The sequence below is a fragment of the Vicugna pacos genome, chromosome 2 (assembly GCF_048564905.1).
Source record: "Vicugna pacos chromosome 2, VicPac4, whole genome shotgun sequence".
Lineage (NCBI taxonomy): Eukaryota > Metazoa > Chordata > Mammalia > Artiodactyla > Camelidae > Vicugna > Vicugna pacos.
In genome coordinates, this window is record NC_132988.1 from 35,235,073 (window position 1) to 35,247,806 (window position 12,734).

The following is a 12,734-nucleotide window of genomic DNA, read 5'->3' on the forward strand; positions in this document are numbered from 1 at the left end:
TACTGATCCACATGAGTGAAAGATATGTAAATTCTGTGTCTAAGATTGTCCAGATCTGATGGATATGGCTTTATTCTGTGTGCATATTTGGAAGGAAGGTCTTCGTTCTTAGGTCATAACTGAGAATGGGGGTGAAGGGATGGGAGAGTGGGAATCTACGGAAGACTGGTAAGTTGAGTATACACAGTAATGATTCCATAAACCAAAGTTACACTAAAACCAATCAAGGTATTACAAGAAATGAGTAAAAATAGGCAATTATTGACAATTGCCAGTAAAAACAAGTACATTTGGCCACTTACGAGTCCTGCCAGTGGAGTGAGAATCCATTGTAATATGGACCCAAGTTGCAGAATTTCAAGAGACACCAGGTATATGAACATTCTGTATCCTGAGATTTATGATTCTCTACAGTTTTTATCAAGGGCATCCCAAATGGTCCACTGAATACAAATCAGGAGGATGCTGTTGCTCTAACGTGCCTGCTTGATTTTGAAGTTCAGCAAGCAGGATAATGTAGTCTCAGCTTCAAAATACATAATGTCTTCCCATTCACTACAACAGATCTATCTAGGACCGTGATTCCAAACTCCACCACAGTAAAGATGTTAATTTGAAAGTTCTGAAAGTCATTTTTGTTTTCTTTCCATGGAGGCTGATTACCTTATCATTTAAAAAATTCAGGTCCACCTGGATTTATTAGCGAAATCAGAAAGCATGAGTGTAGTTTGGACGATGGCTTATTTGGGCTACAGGTAGAAGAGAGAAGGATTATAAAAGTTCTTCAGAAGTTTCTTCTATAATTTTATTCATTTTGGAACCAACACTTATTGAGCCCCTACTACAGTCAAGGAATGTGCTTGGTTGGCCTTGTAGTGTGTACAAATACAACAATCAGGAAGGCAGTCCCCATCCTCCAGGTCACCTTAAGAGATCAATTCACCGACGACTTGCAAATATTCAAAAGCATATAAATTAGCTATTTAATATTTTTATTAATTCAGTAATGGATTATATCTTCGATAGTTTATCATGTCTATCAGAGAATTGGAGAAAGGATTTTTAACATAAAGTATAAGAAAATAAAAATGACCCATAAGAATAAATGCTCCCTAGCACCTGAAAAGGGAAAAAACTTGGGTCTTGAATTTGGCTCTAGTTTTCCGGCAGTTAAGGTGAAAAATGGAAACATAGGTTACTTCTTGTTATTTTTGTTTTACTGTTCTCTGAGAAAAAGGTTCTTCTGCAGTGGCAACATTTTTGCTAGAAGTAAATCTTACTCATCATGAGTAACTTACAGACCAACATTAATTCAACAAAAACAGGATACACTTTCACCAACACAGGATGCATTTATTTTTGCCACACCAAATGTTTTGACAAAAGATATGGTCAACCACCTTCATACAAGGCAGATGTGATTTTTAATTCTGTTTTGTAGAACAAGTAGCAGGGTTGTTCACATGTCCAACAGATTTCAGATAAGATCCTTCTGTTATTAGTTCAAAATATCTTAGTTCTCATTATTCTGATAGTTTGCAAAATCAAAACATGTTCCATACTTCTGAGGATAGTTCACAGTAAAATGTATAAGGCTCGTGAGGAAATATTTTATAACTACTAAGTCTGATGTGTTTAAAAGATTACCTAGGTTTAGTGTCATTAAAAGCTTTTATCAGATGATTTCCTAACAGAACGTAATAGTTCTGTTGAGGAGGTTATACAATGACTTTGATATGTCCTCTTTATTCAAACGTGTGCTTTATTCCCAAATGTGTAAGAACATGTTTCAATTGTTATCAAGGAAGTTGCATCTTAAATTATATTGGCAATAATATTAGTGTATTATGTTAGTAGAAAAAGATGTTTTGGTTAACAATCCAAGTTCCAAAAATGACTAATAATATAACAATAAGAGATTTTTTGAATTCTATTCTATGGCTGGTTTTTATAAATTTTCAATTTTCTGGGGACCTATAGAGCAACTAAGTAGCTAAATGACTTGCTTTGCTTTGGTGAAAAAATATTAATGTGAGGTGTAAAAGCCTTTGAAACTGAAATTTTCTTTACTAATTAATTTAAGTAATAAAATTGCATAGACCTATTGATTGAGATACTATTTTATTGTAATGTAGAAGTGATAGTTATCACTTGTAACTGATCAGTCATTCATTTAGCAAATATTTATTGAGTCCTACTCTGAAGCCCAGCACTGTGTAAGTTTGAGGATATAATAGTGAGTATAACAGTCATAACATTGTGGTGTTTAAAGTCTACTGGAAAGACAGACAATCAAACTATCTCACACAAATAAATACTTAAAATTGTAATAAGTGCTATAAAGGCACTTCTATTGCATAGAAGATGTGATAAGAGTGTTTCATAGGCAGACCTCACGCAATATGGGAGGCACGAAAGGTTTCCTGGAGGAAGTGGCACTTGAGTTTTTATCTGAAGGATGAGTAGGTGTTAACCAGGTATAAAGAAGAGGCAGAAAGAGAGCATGTACAAGGGCCCTGTGGTAGGAGGTATGGAGGAGCCAAGAAAACAAAGAAAAAGCTTGTGGGATTAAATCACAGAAGTTACGTAGGACAGTGGCATGAGATGGGATCAGAGAGGCAGGCAGGGCCAGATGTTTAGATTTTGGTGTTTATTCTAAAAGTATTAGGAAGCATTTGAAGTATTTTAAACAGGAGGGTGACATGATCAGATTAGCAGAGTTTTTTTTTTTAATTTACTTTTATTTTTTAAAATCCAAAAATAAAATTTATATACAATAAAACATATCCACTTTGAGTATGCAGCTTGATGAGCTTTGACAAATGTATATATGCTTATAACCACCATGAGAATCAAGATATAAATATTTTTTTTGCCCCAAAATGTTGTCTCATGCCCCTTTCTAGTCTCAGTGATACGTCCCTAGCCGCAGGCAGCCAGTGATCTGCTCTGTCATGATATATATTATTTTTGCCTAGTCTACAATTTTATGTAAATGGAATTTTATAGTATGTACTCTTTTGTGTCTGGCTTTTTTCACTGGCATGCTTTTGAGGTTCATCCATGTTGTTGTAGGTATCAGTAATGCTTTTTTTTTGCTGAGTAGTATTCCGTTCTTTATCTCAATTTGTTTATCCATTAACCTGTTGTTGATGGACATTTGTGTTGTTTCCACTTTGGGACTATCATGAGTCAAGCATCTATGAATATAAAAGTCTTTTTGTGGACATACATTTCCTTGGATAAATGTTAAGTGTGAGTGGTAAGTATATGTTTACTTTGTAAGAAACTGCTCACCAGTTCTCCAAAGTGGTTTAAAAAAAAAGTGTTTTACTTAAAAGTACATTTTACATTCCCATATACAGTGTATGAGAATTCTAGTTCCTTCATGTCCTCACCAACACGTGGTATGGTCAATCATTAATTTTAAACATTCTAACAGGTATGAAGTAATATCTCACATTTTTAATTTTCACTTAAAATTTTTAAAAGATATTTTATTTTTAATTGTGGTTAAAATATACATAACATGAAATTTACTATCTTAACTAGTTTTACATGTACAGGTCAGTAAAGCACATGCACATTGTTGTGCAACCAATCTCCAGAACTCCTTTCATCTTGGAAAACCAAAACTTTATTCCCATTAAACAACTTCGCATTCTCTTGTACCCCTAGTGCCTGGCAACCATCATTCTACTTTCTGTCTCTATGATTAATTTTCATTTGAAATAAGTCACCCTGGCTTCATTGTGGGTAGGGATAGGAGGGAGGCAAAACTGCAAGCAAGGGGCTTAGTAATTAGGATGACCAACTCACCTCGCTTTGACTAGAACTGATCCTTTTTAAAACGGAAAATCCCACATTGTGGAACCCTTCCTAGTCCTAAGCAAACTGGGATGGTGAGTCACCCTATCAATAAAGAGGAAATGATGATGGCTTTGGCTTAAGTGGATGGCAGTGACCATGACGAGAAGTAGATAGATTCAATATTTAGAAGCTACAATTCAACAGGACTGAGTGATGCAGCAGATAGATATGGGGTGGGGGAGACGAAATCAAGGCTAACTCCTGGGTTCAATCTAGCATAACAGAGTAGATATCATGTGACATCTACTACTACATGATGATACAACTGAGTGGTGCCATCCACTGAGACAGAGAACACTGGAGGAGGACCAGGTCTGGGGAGGATGACCTCATGTTCAGCTTTGAACATGTAGAATATGAGGTGTATCTGAGACATCCAAGTGATACTGTCAAGCACATATATAGCCTGGAGCCTAGGGGACAAGTCTGGGATAGAAAGACAAATTAGGGAATTACGGGTAAATACTTGTGAAGGTTATTGAAGACATGAGTTTGAAAGAGACCAGAAGGAACTTTAATGGAAGTTTCTTAGATGACTTTCCCAAGTGTTTTTCTCTGTAATTTTTGTAATATATAAGTCATACTATTTCAGTATAAGAACAGGTTCTATCATTAACACGCCATTTTATATGGCAATTTTTAAATGACTTTTCATTCCTTAACATCAAAAATATACCATCACAAAATCCCTCTTAAACTAGAATTTTCAATTTGGCATAATACTTACTTAGATAGATTATCAACAATCTCTATCTAACCTATGTAAAAATATGTTACACTTACTGCACTATCATTTAAAGAAAACATATTTTAAAGATGTCAGATTTCTCAAGAGCCCTAATTGAAAGGTCTTCTGGCTTTTTGAAAAGAGACTGCTTGACTATTTCACATGTGAAAATCTCAAAACCCAGATACCACCCCTTTGCTTGAAAGATGGGACTACCAAGAAGCAAAGACACAAAGAAATGGAAAACATCTCCTAATATGAAATTTCAAATACCACATCTTAATTTAGGCACATTATTTCCATTTAAATGTATATGAAATATCTAGGTTATCTCCTATCCAGACGTCAGAGAATGCACCAAAATCTGAAGCTTAGCAATGCCACAATTAGTAAAATCTGGCTAAATCTTATCTTAACAAATACAGAGTTGTTTTGAGAAAAAGGTTTTGGGGACCTAACAAAGAGAGCTGAAGAAAGTGTGTATAACTAGGAGAAAAGCAAGAGCAAAACAAAAGCATTGAAAATGCAGATATATGTTTTCAGAACGATGATTTAACATAAGGATGTGTAGCCACAGAACAGGTCAAAGAGAACCTGGGACACAAGAAGGAGAGATAATTGGGAAAGCTTTGCTGCCTTACTGTGCTGAGTGTCAGAACATCTGTTTCAAGACAATCAGGAAAGCTCTCTCATCATGTCATATGACCTATCTGACCACATCTAAAATACTGCACTTAAATCTGTATTTCCAGAAGCTACCTTTAAGTATTCAGTCCAAAACTGTTTTTAAAGATAAGTTCTATTATTTTTCTTTTATAGTATTAGATACAAGTGCCAGAAAGTTGAAGAGAAATACAAAGTTCAGAGAGAAACACAAGAATCACTTAAAGGATGCTAGGTTTAAATAGGGTTATAAAATGAAAAGAATTAAACACATTAACTGAGAAAAATGTATTAGGGATTCATTCATATGTATCTCTGAAGGTTGTAAATATGAGGAAAAAGGAAAATAAACAGTGGCTGGAAAATGTACGAGTTTGGTAAGTATCGTAGAGAAGAATAAGAGAAGATTCTCCTTTTAAAATTTTCATTATTTAGTTTTTGGTAGGAGAAAAATCATCTGGAAATTCCATAATAACTGGTAAAAGTTCTAGCCCATGAGATAGTCTAAAAATTTCATAAAGGCAAACCCAGAGAGTCTAAAAAGGGGGAAATGACCATGTATGAAGGTACAAAGGAGACTGGTGAGCATTTTAATAGGGTTCAGCTTGGACAAGGACTTTATGAGGAAAACACATGAGAACGGCATAGTGTGTTCCAAATGACTGTTTGTCACTAAAATGTGTCCCAGATGCATACTGAGTATGTTCGGTAAACTTTTTATCATTCCCCCTTTTTGGAGATTTTTTTCTGATGATTAATTTGGGACCCCATTTGCTTATAGACAGCTACCGCGGTAGCCTGTATTTGAATACAGATTCTAATGTAGCTAATCTAAGCAAGCTTTAGATAATAAGGGCCTGAAAGCACAAATTAAGCCCCATCCTCAATTTTAGAAATCCTGTGTTTAGGCAAGCATTTGTTGTTGTTTTCCTATTACTGTAATTTGATGGCATATCTGTAGGGTGCTAAATGCATTACTTAGAGTGCACTGAAAATACAGTGAATGTTTTCTGAGATCTTTTGTGCTCTAGGTTATTTTCTAAGCTGCTATTTAATACTACAAGATGCTAACAAAGAGATGTGAAATATACAAAGTGAAGTGGAGAATGCCCTCTTCTATATTTTTCCCAGTGCCTTGAATGCCAGCTTGCTGTGATTATTACAGCAAGGCCTCTTTCATTTTATCCACAAAAGACTTCCAACAGAGTGTAAATTTATGTATGATTTATTCTTTGTTTTAGGCAATGAATAGAACACTAAACTCTAATTCGGGGGACTCTATGCCATTCCATTCTATACATTTGCCCAACTGGACGCTATTTTAGGCTGCTTCAGAATGTATGTGCATTTAGGGCAGGAAAGGGGGCTTGGACAACTTGGATTGTATTCAATATGGAGGCAGCTGCATTAATAAACACCACTTGATACCACTGATTTCATTTCACACTAGCAAATGTTTTTATTTAAGCTGTCCATTTCCCTATGAAATATGATGAACTATTTCCCTCCCCATCTAATTACAATTTTGATTAATGTTAATAATTTCCCCCCACAAATATGGAAGTTCAAAATCTAACAAATGAATGACGATTCTAAGGATAAAGAATAGGTTGAGTTCTTCAGTAGCCCAAAAGCAGCAGTATGGAAGGCAGCAGTTAACTGGGGTGAGACTCCCATTCATCCACATTCTTACACTCAGTCTTGATTTTTGCTGTCCCCTCCCACACTCTGATCAGTTCAAAGTGTCTACTCAGCACCCACCAGATTGTGCTCATTTCGGTGACTTTGTTCACATAATTCCCTTTTTGAATCAGCTTTTAAAAAAAGATTTAAGTAACTTTTATTATGACATATTTCAGAATGTCAGAATATATAGAAGAAAGCAGAAAATAAAATATGTAATAACCAGATATAGTCATCTACCAAGAACTTTAATACGTATTAATGTTTGGTCATACTTGCTGTGGTCTCTCTGACTTTATTTTTGTTTTTTAAGAAAAAATTTTTTGCTTCAAAAAACCTTCCCATTGCTTTCAGTCTAACCATTTGTTTTTGTTATTCAGAAAACATTTCTTTATTGAGTATCTACTAGATCCAGAGGCTGTGTCAAGGTGTGGAGAGGTGGGGAGAATAAAACAAACAGCCTTATCTTTTAAGAGTTCAACATACAAAGACCTTCTCCTGTTTAAATCCTCCTTTCTACCATTAAGCCCTTCCCAATAGGAGTCTGACTGGCTGACCCTCCTGTTCCAGACATCTAGGACACCGACAATCTAAATAACACCATTTAACCTAAGTGTCCATCAACAGATGAAGAATAAAGAAGATGTGGTATTTATATATATATGGAATGGAATACTACTCAGCCATAAAAAGAATGAAATTTTGCCATTTGCAGCAACATGGATGGACCTGGAGAATATTATGCTCAGTGAAATAAGTCAGACAAAGAAAGACAAATACTATATGATATCACTTATATGGGGAATCTAAAAACTACAATAAACTTGTGAATACAACAAAACAGAAGGCACAGATACAAAGAACAAACTAGTGGTTACTAGTGGGGAGAAGACAGGGGGCAGGACAACAGAGGAGCAGAGGGGTTAAGAAGTGCAACTATTGTGCAGAAAATAAGCTACAAGGATGCACTGTACAACACGGAGAATATAACCAATATTTTATAATAAATATAAGTGAAGTATAATTTTTAAAATTGTGAATTACTACAGTGTACACCTGTAACACAAAATATTGCACATCAACTATACTTCAACTAAAAAAAAATTTTAAAGTTAGTGCTAAAAGTAAAAAATATATAAAATAACATCATGTAAGATGTTGTACATGAAGACACATGACCAATGTGTGAGGTGCTGTCTTGGATTGACTTGTGAGAGACAATCGTGCACATCTCTTTCCAACTCTGCATTCAGTGATGGTTATGGTGGGAGGATGTGTGCCACAGGAATTGACAAACATTACAAATCAGAGTTATCTGTTTTGCAGGAGAGCTGGTTTACCCATATACCACTGCATGTAACCCACTCACTTGTAAACATACCTGTCTTATATACTTAAAGAGCTTTCATAAATTAGTCTTAAATATAAATCCTATGATCTTAAAATGCTTTAATAAATAAGTCTTAAATACAAGTCCTACGATCTCCTTGAGGCATGGAATCATGTTTTAAATGAGTTTCTTAATCCCCAAGTGTTGAGCAAATAGAAGGCATCTCATAAATACTTTCTAATCACTTTAAAAGAGTGTACTGTATAGCACAGGGAAATATACACAAGATCTTATGGTAACTCACAGAGAAAAAATGTGACAATGAATATATATATGTTCATGTATAACTGAAAAACTGTGCTCTACACTGGAATTTGACACAACATTGTAAAATGATTATAAATCAATAAAAAATGTTAAAAAAAAAAAAAGAGTGTGTTCATTTCTGCTTTTTCCTTAGGGATTCATCGATGACATCCACTTTGCCCTGTTTTTGTTATCCTGAGTTTTTAAATGCTGCTATTTAAGATTACTCTTGTAGTTAATTGCTTTCCCTCTCCCTGTGAGGTACTTTCATAAACACTGAAAAATCAAGTCCATGCAGCCCAGAAAGATTCATTCCAGTAAATGATAGTCTCTCTGGTCCTGTGCATCCCTTGGCAAGGCTGAGCTCGATGACCCGAGCCACCTGCTCGATCTGCTTCTCAGCTGTGCTCTCTGCACATCCCATGTCGCTCAGCAGGTCTCTTTCAGAGGCCAGGCTGGATGCAAGTCTAATTATGAATCTTGAGAAAGGAAGGGGTGGTGTGAGGCATTTGCTTCTGGATCAGCAAAGGGTCCTTAGCAAGGACCACAGGATCCATCAGAGTGAAACGGAGTCATATGTGAGCCATAACAGTCAGGTACACATTTCTCAGAGTCCTGGACATTTTATGTCTTCATTCTCATTCCCCTAATAAGACAGCAAAGCTCATTGGAAAGACTGATGCTCATATGGTCAGTGCTCCTTACAATTCTTCTGCAAGGGTAGAGATTCTCACAGATCTGGGTATGTCGCCTATGATCTGCCCTGCCTGATGGGTCCTTTGACCTAAGATAACTGAATTTGCCTCTTTCTTCAATAAGCCACCCTAGTGTTCAATCACTTTGTCCATTTTTAAACTTTTTAAACTGTAAAAAAGTTTTTATTTCCTTTATTCTAGCAAAATAAAAATATAGAGTAGATTACGATTCGTACCCTGTATCCTGAGAATTTAAAGGTTACTCCCTGGCTTTCTCCCCCCCACCTCATATTTATCCAGAGTGGAAGTGGGGAGGGAGTATAAGGTACATTCTGCTTTGAGATGTGACTGTTTATTGAGGTTTATGTTACACCAGTAAATGAAAAAGCATCACTTCCTTTTCCCAACTTGCTGGAATTCCCAACGTCCGGACCATTTGGCTCTCTCTCAATCTGAAGACGTTCCCTCAAATTCATTCTCCTGATCTCTGCCCCTTTTCTGTGGCCTTTAATAAACTCTCAACCCTAGGGAAGGAAGCAAAGACTATCAACTAATTTCCCTGATTGGCTTGTCAGATGGTTTCAAAATTCTCACGTTGAAAAGAAGCGGCTGTGCAGAGGTGGCCTTGTTCTCTGTGTGTGAACGACAGGTGAGGAAATGTGTCCCTCCTGCCACCACACCCAGCCTAACCATGCCGTGCCCGTGGCGGCCTCACCAGCCAGTTCGGTGCCCACTAGTTTCCAACCCTGTCTCTGTGAAGACAGCCCAGTAGCTCACATCTGCCTCGACTGGAACCACATTTCTATTGATTTCCTGAATCACAATCCTTAGCAAGAATTACACTTTTCTTATCCCTTACAGAAGGCCTGAATGTTAGCATCACTCCATCTGTAACAAGTTTTTCTGGCTGGGCTGAAACAGAGGAAGTAGGCAATATCCATCTTTCTGAACCGCTGACTTGCACAGGGTCTGAGCAGCTGCTTAGGAAAAACACTGAACACTTTCTGTGGTTTGAGTCCAGACATGTCTGATGGATGATGGGCAGAGGAAACCAGATTAGTAGTTCTGAGGATGACAAGGGCAGTCTCTCTATAAGGGAGAATGGAGACTCATTTGCAAGACCTAGCAACAGGACCCAAGCAGCATTTATTTCAATATTTAATTCAATAAACGTTTATTGGATAGTGCCATATGCCAGACCCTGCACCAGGTAGGAGCAACCTTAACTTCGCTTATCTTATCATCTGTAAATACAGAAAATAAGAAGACAGACCCATTTGGTGGCTTCTATGTGTGCTTTTGGAAGTCAGGACATTTTTACTATTATGGTTTTAATAACCTTGGCACTATTAAAGAAATTGTCAATTTTGGTAACTGATGATATTCAACTTGAGTTACATTTTAAATATTAACTAATGCTACCTGAGACATTGGAATAAGAATCCTAAAAACATTAAAATATTTTAAAAGAAATATGATCAATGTAACCTAATTATTTTTATATGAAATACTATTATTTCAATAAAAATTGGGTGTTCCATTTGACATGATTGACAGTGCTAACTTCCCATCTTTTTTGATCAGATGCTTGATTAGATATGTCTAAATCCCTGAAGGCATTAAACAAATTAACGTGTTCTGTATAATTCTGTATTCATGTGTTGTGTATAACTGCTGGCACTTCTGTCTTGTCATCTTATCTCCAACTAAGGCACCAAACACTCAGAATGTGGCGTGAAAACACTGGTGCATTTGAGGGGAAGTGGAAACTCATAAATCTTGAGTTTTTTACCCTACCCAAAATTTGACCATCTGACTTTGATTCTCAGGTTAAACCCTGGAATGATGTGGCAGTTACTGTGTTGCTGCTGCTATTATAAATGCGACTGCTACCAACAACATTATATAGCAATTATAAATACTGCTGATAATAACTAAGAAAAGCAGCACTGGTGGTTCTAGTAGCTGGTGTCACCAAGCCATCCAAGGCTACAGGAATTAACTATCAGCCCCAAGAAGCCAGAAGTAGGCAATTGGGGTTCTGGGACAGTTACCACTGTGAGAGAACTATCCACATTGGAACACAAATATTCAATTCCATTGATTGCTGAGTACAGCAGCTGACAACACAGGATGCCAAAGAATGAAGTGTCCTTGAGACTGGGTTACACTCATTTCAGTGCAATGCGCAGGGGAAACAGCAAAACTATATAGTTTACAACAGACCAAAACACTTCAACGTTTGGGGAAAATCAATAAAGTAACTAGGAATCTCATTTAACGTCATTTTACAGTTTCCTAATCATGTAATGTTTTAAAAATATTTTGCCCATTTCTCAGGTAGCATATCAACCTTCAACACTTCCTTAATGACTAGTAGTCAACATTAGAGGTGATGTGGTTTTTCCCATCACATTCTAGTTCATTTATTTCTCTATCCACACTAATCACATGGACCACTGTAGTACTCCCACTGGACATCCTTCTGGGTCTTCAAATGCTTTGTAAGGTTTTTATATCAAGCCCTTCAATAAATTGCCACAAAGTCTACATATTCCACTTGCCCCTTGTTCAAAACAAAATTTTTTAGCATTTTATAGGTACTGGAATTATTTTGACTACTTTTTGGGGGTAATAGTTTCTGTTTCTTCAAACTCTATGCATTTTTAGATTTTTCTTTTTTTGGCCAATTCTTTAAATGACATTATCAGCATTAATTTTGTATGTTTTTATCATCAGTAACTAAAACTGAATATTCCTTTTCAAATATTAAAACCATTTTTGCTAAATTAGTAGATTTTGGCAAATTGGTCATTCAATTAATTGAATCTTGTCTTGCAAAGTATTGATTTTTGGTGAGTTGATCTACAAAAATTGGAGGTTCTAAACTAGGTCCATGCTTACATTGAACAACTTCTAGAGAATATAAATATACATTGACATTTTTAGAGTATTTTGGCTACAGCAGTATGTCAGATAGAATGCATACCCATTAGAACACACCATATACACTGTAAATGATTAATAAAAGGACAAGTCCTGAGAGATTTAGGCTCCAGAAATTGAGAAGTATCTTTATCACAATCTGAAACAGACTTTATAAATAACCTAGAAGGCCCAGGACTCTGTTTATAGACATTACATTGTGTTCTTAATTGGGGAAACATTGCTAAACACTGCTGGGCCTTTTGTGTGTTTATTTATGCATGATACCTTATACGAACTTTTGTTTCACGATCTTGGCCATGAGGTCCTGACTTGGTAAGAGTTGTAATAATAATTATTGTTTGCATGACAATACATCACTTATAAATTTTTTTAGATAACATCTCTGTTAATAAGGCAATAAGCCAGTTACATTACAGTGCATTTTTTAATAAGGAGGGAGAATTTTGTATGGTAGTGTAGGAGAATATTTCAATTCTTCAGCTAAAATTTCAACTTGTAACACATTCACATG

The 12,734-nt window shown here is 36.0% G+C and overlaps 1 long non-coding RNA gene across 2 annotated transcripts in view; it reads right to left on the reverse strand.

Moving 5' to 3' along the window:
* The window catches only part of LOC140700064 (uncharacterized), an 89,038-nt gene that overhangs the window by 68,308 nt on the left and 7,996 nt on the right, over positions 1–12,734 (reverse strand). Inside the window, exon 3 of one of the 2 annotated variants that reach the window (XR_012078274.1) lies at positions 9,647–9,798. The exons of the other annotated variant lie outside the window; for it this stretch is intronic. This is a non-coding gene — a long non-coding RNA (uncharacterized lncRNA). Of the gene's footprint in view, positions 1–9,646; positions 9,799–12,734 lie in introns of those variants that run through there. 2 annotated transcript variants of the gene reach the window in all.